Here is an 11,362-nt window from a genome sequence, read left to right as displayed (position 1 = left end):
ATGTTTCTACAGGTATATATTTCAATTTTGATTTTTCATAGGGAGTTAAACTGTACTCTTCCTTCCCTTTTTGTAATTAAATTTTTTTTTCATTCATTAACATTCATAAACAAAAAAATTTAAGTAGAGGGTGATGTAGGGAAGCAGCCTACTCACGCTGTAGTAAATTCACATCAGTTTCCATTGTGCACCAGCCAGTCTGCTGTAACTAGCTCTGACGTCATAAATGTTGCGCAATACCTTAAAAATCAAGCAAAGAACCTAAAACTTTTCTGGCATATCAGAAGTAATACTAAATTAATATGTGTTAAATATCAGTTCGATAACTTCAGCCATTTTCGAAATTTGGACGTTTTTCTAAAAAAATCATTGGCGCAACAGAAAAGAGCTAGAGACTTCAAAATTTATATTTAGATTCATCTTTCATAATGATTTAATAAAAACAGTACTTTGGATTTCACAAATTAAGACTTTAGTGGAAATTCATGATTTTCTGGTTTTCGTCTCAAAACTGAAGGAAGCAAAATAGATTAAGTAGGCTAATAAATAAGGCTAGGATGTTTAGATTTAAATAGGTTGGAGGTCCGCTATGACTATGAAGATGTGAAAAGTTTCTTTTGAATACCTATAAAATTATAGCGATAGCGGATCTCAAAAGGGCCAGTTCAGAGCTCATCTACTGCGTGCAGTGTAATTAAATTAATTCTCTCGCCCAAAATGTTTAACTTAGCCACGTCAAAATTTTATTATCAATACTTACCTGCGTGCTGAATGCACGTTTAAATTAAGAGCTTCATCGGCCATCAGCAAAAGAAGCTATAAATTATTATGTAACTTGAAGCGGTGCGTTACTAGCCCAGCAGCTAGTCGGGAGAGCCGAATTGATCAGGCGTTCCCTTAGCCGTCCGCACCGCGGCTTTATATATAAGAACGCTGCGCGAGGAAGGAAGGCCCCAGTTCTCTCCAGACACTGAATGATACGCCATCTGTGTCGGGAGTCGCGCCGCATCTGTATCACTGCTACAAACAGCCTCGGGTGCCGTATTAAGTTACTAGAGATACGCGGAACCGTGAAAACATTTCAAGTGAAGTGTTAATTCTGGGATGATTTTTATTAACTAGCTTCAGTTTGCGTATTGTCGTATTTTCACGTGCCATCGCGGGACAGACATTCTACCAAATATTTAGCGTGGCATTTGATGAAATACTCTCATCAAATTATGGCGAGCATTCTTTTTAACATTTAATTCGGACATTTATAGTTGCATCAGCGCATTAGACTCTGAACTGCTCTGTTAGTTCGGTTGTAGGGATACTTGTGTTTTTTATCAGTGAATTTCAGAATATACTCAACTATTTTGGAAAATCGTTTTTGATTAGAAATCCCGGACAATCTCCTAATTCCTCAGAGCTATAAGCTGCAACTATAATGGTATTCTCAGATGAAGTGGGCACTAGGATCTCTAATTACTGGCTCCACGTTTTGTTAAATCACTTTCTGGGAGCTAAAAAGTAAATAGAGAGCCAGTGTTGAGAACGGAGAAAGACAGCATTAACAATATTCTAAAAGTCAGAAACTGATTCAACATGCAAGCATTTATACAGCAATTTATTTTACAAATTATTCGCCGCCTCACACAGTGACTGTAATTTGTTAAGAGTTATCGACAGCTATCGAAACAAGAGCTTCCTAGTATGAAAATAAACATGAAATTTCTTCTTTTATTTTACTGCAAACCGATACTACGAGGTTTTTCGTAAGCTATTGAGCTCTGTGATTGCCAATTACTTGTTTAATGAGGCACTCCGTTTCGGAATTCTGTCTCAATAGCCGCTGTGAGATGAGTTTGGCAAATTACACTGTGACAAAGGAAGTACAATTAAACCAGTCACCAAGAGAAGTGTGGCCGTTACTCACAAACGGTGATGCTTCTTCGAATGAGAAAAGGTTAACAACTCACACAAAAATATATTGCCAATTCTATTGGAATTTTGGTGGAATCCCCGTAACCCATCGTATTTTGAACACTGAGCGACTGGAATGGAAACTTACCAAAGGATTTTATTCCTTCTCTTGATCTGAGCAGTATTAAAATAGTGACGAGCGTTCCTTCAGGCGGAATGATAGCCATATACCCGATACTGGTTACTCATAAAGGGCTATCCAAACTGACAATGTGTGATTGCTAATAAAATAGTTCTTATTGAGAAAAATAAACATTTGATCTGTCGCACTACACAGTGGTCAGTGTATTGTCAGCAGCGGAGGATAATGTGCGCGAAAGGAATGCACAAGCTATCCATGTGTGCCTTGTGAGTTCGAAAAACATTGTCATGAAAGTAGATCTGCTTTTGTCAGCAGTACATTTCAAAAAATTAAATATATCTAATCATAACACTCATTTACGATATTCCTACTTTCGTAGTAATACTGACAATTTCTTTTATTTGTGTGGCCTGTTGTATAATTAGTTTATTAACGCTGATAATGTGCATGCAACAATTGACATGCTTTTTCTCGTCACGGCGAACCAATTAAAACATTGTTATTTGTTACTGCTTTTCCACTGTTTCTAGCTTGCAGTAAAACTGTGATGTTCACATACATGTAATAAGGTGTGTCGAATTACATTATTACATCCATATCAGAGTAATCACAGTGAGACTTCTATACTTCAGATCTTGGACGCTTTTTACCAGGAGCACAAAGGGATCAGGCCTTGGAGATTATCCTTTTCTAAATTTTTGTAACAGATCGCACAGATACGCCAGCATACTAGGCAGCGAGGAGATAACCTTGCTTTACTTTCCTGCCTTGATTCTTAATCACATGATTTTATAATATTCCTTGCTTCCTTATTCACTACCCTCTGTCCCTTCTTGCGATCTGAAAACATCGCGGAGGCAATATGGTGCAATTCCAGTGGCCAATGGCTCATCAGTTACTGAAGTATACATTTTTCATGACAGAAGAAAAACAAAACAAAACTATGCACATATAAGTAACAGAAAAGTATAACGTGCTAACGAAGAAAGCTGGAGCGTTTAAATGGCGAAAAACGAAATACTACCCAAAGGCAATAAAATTCAGCACACAGAAGGCAAAATTTATCGTATGGGCAATATTACCACTGCTCATATGCGCCGTTCCGATGTGAGCATATGGCCGTGCTACTTTTCTGCTCCCCGCCTCAAATTTCCCACCGTGCTAGCGAGGCCCGGTGCTAGCGAGGCAAGTGCGACGCGCGACGCGAGAAACTGTGCCTCAACCACAACGCCGCGCGACCTGGCGCAGGCGCGTTTCGCGTCCCAGTCGCGTCGCGTCGCAATTTGCGCGTTCCCATTTGAACCTGTGATGTTACAAAAACACGCGCTGCGCTGCGTCGCGCCACACGCGCTATATGCATCTTAGCCTTGGCTAGGCGCAAATTGAGACGCGTATAGCGCGTGTGGCGCGACGCAGCGCAGCGCGTGTTTTTGTAACATCACAGGTTCAAATGGGAACGCGCAAATTGCGACGCGACGCGACAGGGACGCGACACGCGCCTGCGCCAGGTCACGCGGCGTTGTGGTTGAGACACAGTTTCTCGCGTCGCGCGTCGCACTTGCCTCGCTAGCACGGTGGGAAATTTGAGGCGGGGAGCGGAAAAGTAGCACGGCCATATGCTCACATCGGAACGGCGCATATGAGCAGTGATAATATTGCCCATACGATAAATTTTGCCTTCTGTGTGCTGAATTTTATTGCCTTTGGGTAGTATTTCGTTTTTCGCCATTTAAACGCTCCAGCTTTCTTCGTTAGCACGTTATACTTTTCTGTTACTTATATGTGCATAGTTTTGTTTTGTTTTTCTTCTGTCAAGAAAAATTTATACTTCAGTAACTGATGAGCCATTGGCCACTGGAATTGCACCATATTGCCTCCGCGATGTTTTCAGATCGCAAGAAGGGACAGAGGGTAGTGAATAAGGAAGCAAGGAATATTATAAAATTATGTGATTAAGAATCAAGGCAGGAAAGTAAAGCAAGGTTATCTCCTTGCTGCCTAGTATGCTGGCGTATCTGTGCGATCTGTTACAAAAATTTAGAAAAGGATGATCTCCAAGGCCTGATCCCTTTGCGCTCCTGGTAAAAAGCGTCCAAGATCTGAAGTATTGAAGTCTCACTGTGATTACTCTGATATGGATGTAATAATGTAATTCGACACACTTTATTACATGTATGTGAACATCACATTTTTACTACAAGCTAGGAAACAGTCGAAAAGCAGTCACAAATAACAATGTTTCAATTGGTTCGCCGTGATGAGAAAAAGCATTTCAATTGTTGCATGGACATTATCAAATTTAATAAACTAATTATACAACAACAGGCTAAACAAATGAAGAAAATGGTCGGTATTATTACGAAAGTAGGAATATCCTAAAAGAGTGTTATGATTAGATGTATTTAATTTGTTGAAATGTGCTGCTGACAAAGGCAGATCTACTTTCATGACAATGTTTTTCGAACTCCATCTCACAAGGCACACATGGCTAGCTTGTGCATTCCTGTCGCGCGCATTGTCCTTCGCTGCTGACAATACACTCACCATTGTGTTGTGCGACAGATCAATTATTTATTTTTCTCAGTAACAACAATTTTATTCGCGATCACGCATTGTCAGTTTCGCAAGCCCTAGGTGAGTAATCAGTACCTGGCATGTGCCTATCATTCCGCCTGAAGGAACGCTCGTCACTATTTTAATACTGCTCAGATCAAGAGAAGGAATAAAACCCTTTGGTAAGTTTCCATTCCAGTCGCTCAGTGTTAAAAATACGATGGGTTACGGGGATTCCACCAAAATTCCAACAGAATTGCCAATCTGTTTTTGTGAGTTGTTAACCTTTTCTCATTCGAAGAAGCATCACCATTTATGATTAAGGCCACATTTCTCTTGGTGACTGGTTGACTTGTACTTCCTTTGTCACAATGTAATTTGCCAAATTCGTCTCACATCAGCTATTGAGACAGAATTCCGAAACGGAGGGCCTCATTAAACAAGTAATTGGCAATCACAGAGCTCAATAACTTACGAAAAACCTCGTAGTATCGGTTTGGAGTAACGTAAAAGAAGAAATTTCATGTTTATTTTCATACTAGGAAGCTCTTGTTTCGCTAGCTGTCGATAACTCTTAAAAAATTACAGTCACTGGAGTGAAATAAATAAAAAAAGAAGCACAAGTAGTGATATATCGCCACAGATAAGAAAGTTCCGTGTGTTTAATCATTGGCAAAATACTCTCCTCCCTGTGTGCTATCATTCGCCAAACTTTCGTTTCGATGTCTCGAGCGGTTTAGGAGACATGAGAAATGTTGCGAGTATTTCATTCTCGTGGGCGTGAGATCGGAAGTGACCGCGCTGCATGGGATCCATTTTCTCGAGATCGGAGGCAGATAGAGACCTCCTCCCAAGTCTAAACAAAAATTCAGCATGTTAGCTAAATTTCATACGCAGCAACATATGGTGTAATACGCACCAAACGCAAAATCATAGCGACCCCTAATTTTCGTTGCAAACTTTTTGAGTTTTGCGTAGTGTCTCACTAAAATGTGTACATCACAATAAGAATGGTCATTAGCGTGGTGATGGGCACTTCGTCACGAAGCTGACATATAAACGCTACAAGTAAGGCAAAAATCATATATTTTCAGACAATAGTCGTTTGAGAAAGATAAGAGGTTGCGCGCTCTTCGGTTCAGTCAGCGCAGAGCGTCGCCAGTCGGCGCGTGCGAAGTATGGTGTACGCGTCGCAATATGCGCTGGACCCGCGCGACTCGTGCGGCACGTGCGTGTCGCGCTGTAGTCTAGTGTCACGTCACACGTGCTATACGCTTCTCAATTTGCGCCTAAGTGTTCCCCGGCACCGATGCGCCACGTGCGGCGGTGCGGTTCTTTCCGTCCCTTTACGTCGGACCTGCACCTACCTGTGAACATAGTGTCATCCGATCATCAGTAGGAAAGCCGAGTGAAACCTACTGTACTTCGACGTGAACCATGCTGCAATTTAAGTCACTAATCTACGTTTCGGGAGAATCAGGAAGAGAAATGTTGGAAATTTGGTCCTCAATTAATATATTCTGAAACTTCCGTGAACAAGCATCACTGCCAAGCCCGTGCTAGTCTTAACACAGTCACTCACAATCCCTTTCACTCACGTTAGCAAGTTTATGGTATTGCATTTCCCGAAAACGTAATAGCTACAAAATACTGATTGTTTTAGATCGATAACGCTCGCCAAATATTAAGTCTGTCGGTACCAAACGCAGTCACAGTTTTTAGCCGCCGACCTGCTCAATACGCCACACGGAATATATGTCTTATCTCGTCACAAATTTCACCTAAAAATTCCGAAATTTCTACACACACTTCGGAATAATTATGTCGTCATTTTCCAACACTTTTGATGTATAAAACACTGCTCGATCCGGCAACTTCTCATTTTCATCGGAACTACTACTGCACACGTCCGATCTCTTTCATGGCTAGGCTTCGACTCCTCCTTTAGAATACTCTAAATTTTCTCTACCAGCAGAGAAAGGCGCGCGAAGAAGAGTGCTTTACCATTGGTCAGTTTATTCAACAGCCAATAGCAAAACAACATTCTCCCGCGTCAGTCCGCGCTTTTCATCAATAACCAATCGCAAAATAGTAAACCTCACGACTGCACTTTTTACCGACGTAATTATCTAATATGCTGAAGATTTGTTGATGCATAAAGTATTTACTATTGTTATCTATACCTGAATTAACTTTCCCTTTACCATAAACTTACTTTGCAAATCAGTTCTACAAAAATCCCCTTTGTTCATATCCATACTTCTTCGAAATGTTCCCACACTACATCTTACCACATAACTCGTTAAACAATTATCTTCATATTAACCTTAAACCACACTCACGCATCATTCATACTGCTAAAACACATTTATAACATTTTACATACACAAAAAGACATAATAACACTTTATGAAAATACTAGAACAGTTTATGAAAAACATTCTATTACTTTAGTGCACTCTAGTTGGCACAATCGAAACTAAAATCACAGTCCTCATATCCAGTACTGTCCTCTATCGGCTGATACATAAACTACGTGTGCGTCCAGTCTCGTGTCACCATCTGTCACTATCCAGGTCTTAGACACATCTCCCACTTAACCGCCTCCAAGGCAGGACCGTTATACGGTGCTACGCCTCACACTGAAGAAAAAAATTTAATGATCTTGATTTACAGAGAATGTAGGAGAAATGTTGAGGATGCTGATGCCTTGTGTGTAGAGCGTACAGAGAACTCGATCTCGTTCGTTCCTTGACAAGGACGTGAACGCGTTTATGTCTGATGGTAGCATACAAACTGGCAAAAGAAAACGAAGCAAACGTGTTAGAGGCGACCCTAATGAAATAGCCGTAGTAACCGCAATGCCCCACAACCCATGGATAAGCAACCACCAATTACACAACGATTCCGGTGTGTCCGCAGGTAGTATTTTCACAATATTGTATCATCATAAGTATCATAAGTACCATCATAAGTACCACGTGTCACTGCATCAGGAATTTCATGGGACCGATTTCCATAACCATTCAGTGTTTTGTGACTAGGTACATCGACAAATGCAAATGACTCCCCCGTTCCTTGACAAGTTACTGTTTTCCGGTAAGTCTACATACACAAATCATCACAGTGTTAACTGGCGTAACATGCATTAATGGGGTATGGACAATCCTCACTGGTTACAGTAAGGTAACGATCAACATCCCTGGCCGGCTAACGTATGGTGTCGCATCATGGAGAACATATTCATTTCTCTGTATTTTATCAACGGCACCTTCAATGGACCAAAATATCGAACGTCTTTTAAACAGTATCTGCCGGTACTACTGCAGAATGTCGCCCTGCATATGATACATCCTGGTAGATTAAAACTGTGTGCCGGATCGAAACTCGAAGTCGGGACCTTTGCCCTTCGCCGGCAGGTGGCCGAGCACTTGCCCACGAAACGCAAATGCCTCGAGTTCGAGCCTCGGTCCAGCACACAGCTGTAATATCCCAGGAAGTTTCGTATCAGTGCACACTCCGTTGTAGAGTGAAAATTTCATTCCGATTGCAATGGATGTTAGACAGTGGATGTGTTTTCAGCATGGTGGTTGCTCAGCACATTATTCAACTGAAGCACGGGAGATATTAGACATAGTTTACCCCGGTCAGTAGATGGGCAGTGGTGCGCTGCTACTTGCCCACTAGGTCGCCGGATTTGACATCGCCGGATTTCTTTCTGTGGGATATTTAAAAGATAAGTGTACCAGCATGTGCCAATAGGCCGTGAAGAAACTTTCAACCACATCAGAAACGCCTGTACTAACATTCCAGCAGATATCCTTCTCTCATGTGTAAGGACATTTGAAAAGCAGGTCACTGAGTGTACTGAAGTGGGTGGTACTGCATATCAATACTTACTCTATTTGGAAATGTAGATTAGTGTTGGCCTCAAGTCAAGTCCACAGTGGCACATACGTTGGAGGAATACAACGCTACGAATGGTGTTTCTTATTAGAAGTTACGATACTGGCCTGTTCCTCACAGCATGGAAGGGGCTCCCACATGCCATCGCATATTCAAGGGCCATTGAGTAGGATGTCGCAAATTACGGTTGTGTACTAATTTCTATTCCCTCGATTACATAGCCAACAATGGCGAAGCGAAGAAAATGCTTCAGAAAAAACGTATGTACATTTTGCAGTAGAGTCGTAATCTGCAATAGAAAGTGGCAGTTCCCGTTGAATATTTCAGAGTTGCCCTCCGCCATACACGCAAGGCGTGGATGCGAGTTCGGGTGTGATATCATTGCATGTCCCTTCCAAGACAAACTGATTGGAGTTATAACTTGTTTGGTCAGATGTGTAGTTTTCGAGATATTTCACTGTCTTCAGTTAAAATGAACACCCTGTATATTAAACCTCCTGGCAGATTAAAACTGTGTGCCCGACCGAGACTCAAACTCGGGACCTTTGCATTTCGCGGGCAAGTGCTCTACCAACTGAGCTACCGAAGCACGACTCATGCGCGGTACTCACAGCTTTACTTCTGCCAGTAACTCGTCTCCTACCTTCCAAACTTTAGGAGAGCTTCTGTAAAGTTTGGAAGGTAGGAGACGAGGTACTGGCAGAAGTAAAGCTGTGAGTACCGGGCGTGAGCCGTGCTTCGGTAGCTCAGTTGGTAGAGCGCTTGCCCGCGAAAGGCAAAGGTCCCGAGTTCGAGTCTCGGTCGGGCACACAGTTTTAATCTGCCAGGAAGTTTCATATCAGCGCACACTCCGCTGCAGAGTGAAAATCTCATTCTGGACCCTGTATATTGTTAACACTTGATACAATGGCCAGAATAATAACACATCTGTGTGGTACATATAAAGCGCACAGAGTGCGAGTTTGTATACTAGATAAATAGAATCATAAGTTTAATGATAAATTTACTAGTTACAGTTAAGTGGTGTGTACTATCATTCCCAGAAGTAGTCGGTTCATTCAATATTTTATGGCTGAAGTGTAGCCCATCTGTATACTTAAACCATGTATTGGATGAGGATAATACATCTCTGCTTCAAGTGGTTCAAAAATGTTCAGAAGTTATTCCGCTGTTTGGATGGATTTGACACCCACCAGGACACAACGAAGCTAGTTGCTAGTGCACCTGGCTTCCCCTACAACTGGCCTACAAATAAGGTTGCATTCCTAGCAATATGGAAATTTTACATTAAGGGCTATTTCTTAACATGTCATAAGAAATTGAAATTTATTCACATTCTAGAAGCAAACACTTATCTGTTATAAACGAGCAGCTAGACTTCAAAGACAAACTTTTTTTAAGCTATTTGACCGTCTGCTTTAGAATACTTACTCTGATGTCCTGATTTTAGAACTGTACAAATATGTTTTACACCCTTTTTCACACTTTCTGCTGCGACCCATATTATTTTTGTTCATTTTTACTCTACTTATATACAATGGCTCATGATATTCTTCTTTAATTTCAAATTATTTTCTTACATCTCTGTACAATATTATTACATTTACAAATAAATGAGGTATCAGGTCAGTCATAGCACTGAATTTTTAACTTATATTAGTTTTTTATGAAATCATTTTAATCTATTTCGGTTCGACATTACTCATTCTCACGTCTGGCATTAGCTGCCGCAGCGGTCGCACGCTCCTCAAGTTTGCTCCGTGAACGTTCAGTGTTTACGCCAGTGTTTTCGTGTTTTGTGCTCGTTTATTGACGTTTTGCACGTGAATTAAGCGTTATCAATTGAGCATTTGGTCTTCTTTCGTGTCATCTTTCTACGAAGTGCCGTTGGGATTTCGGCGTTGTCCGAGATTTCTTCGCTGCAGAACACCATGGCAAACTCCGTGAGAAAAAACACCGTGATTTTCACCTTCGACAAGTACACCCGTCGAGTACAGCCCTCTGCACTTGAAATACACGACTGGATTACCGAGGTAATTGGCCTTCATTCTGAATCTGTTCATACCATGCAGCTGGACTCTGATGAATACTGCATTTTTGTAAAGTTTAACGATTCCGCGAGTGTAGACCGCTTTCTGGCAAAATTTGGTTATGAAACGGAATTTATACACCGTGATGGTACTAAAAGTACTGTCAAACTCCGGAATTCCGAGTCTGTAATCAGGAATGTTAGGGTTTTGAATATTCCCATAGAAGTAGACAATACGAAAATTAAAGATGTCCTTTCAAAGTATGGGGTTGTCAGGCAAATAGTCAACGAAAGGTGGGCTTCGCATTTCAAGCTGCAGTGCTTTAACGGCATTCGCTCCGTGGAGATGGAAGTGAAAGCAAACATTCCCTCCCACATCTTTGTTGACGGGCACAAGGCGCATGTTATGTACTCAGGACAAACCCCTACATGTCATGTATGTAACGAGTCTGGTCACCTCCGTCAGGACTGCCATCGCCGTGTATTTGTGCTAACAAATAACCTTACGCAACGCCGAAAATTGACACTCAACGATTTGTTGCCAGCCAGTAATACAACAGAGCCAGCGGCGGTCGTGGATCCTGTTACTACCTCTGAAAATGTTGCACTTAATGTTAATGACTTTCCGTCTTTAAAACCTGCATTAACTGCTGAAATTCCGTCCCGTGACAGCGAGATTCCCACAAAAAAGCGTCCTCTAGAGGACACTGAAAGAAATGTTGATGAGGACTCTTCCTGTGAAACACCCGTTGCCAGGAGGCCGAAGCCCAGTCCTGAAGATCTGTTGGAAGTGGAAAAAGGAGATGGAATGAAGGTCGATGTGGCTC

At 41.6% G+C, this 11,362-nt stretch overlaps 1 non-coding gene across 1 annotated transcript; it reads left to right on the top strand.

Moving 5' to 3' along the window:
* The first annotated feature begins 9,240 nt into the window (after positions 1-9,240).
* Trnas-cga (transfer RNA serine (anticodon CGA)) lies at positions 9,241-9,315 on the top strand. The gene has a single exon. It is a non-coding gene; the product is annotated as a tRNA-Ser (tRNA).
* The last annotated feature ends 2,047 nt before the right edge of the window (positions 9,316-11,362 follow it).

This window comes from Schistocerca serialis, chromosome 3 (genome assembly GCF_023864345.2).
Source record: "Schistocerca serialis cubense isolate TAMUIC-IGC-003099 chromosome 3, iqSchSeri2.2, whole genome shotgun sequence".
Lineage (NCBI taxonomy): Eukaryota > Metazoa > Arthropoda > Insecta > Orthoptera > Acrididae > Schistocerca > Schistocerca serialis.
Note: the sequence above shows the minus strand (reverse complement) of the source record. Positions and strands in the feature narration are given on the sequence as shown.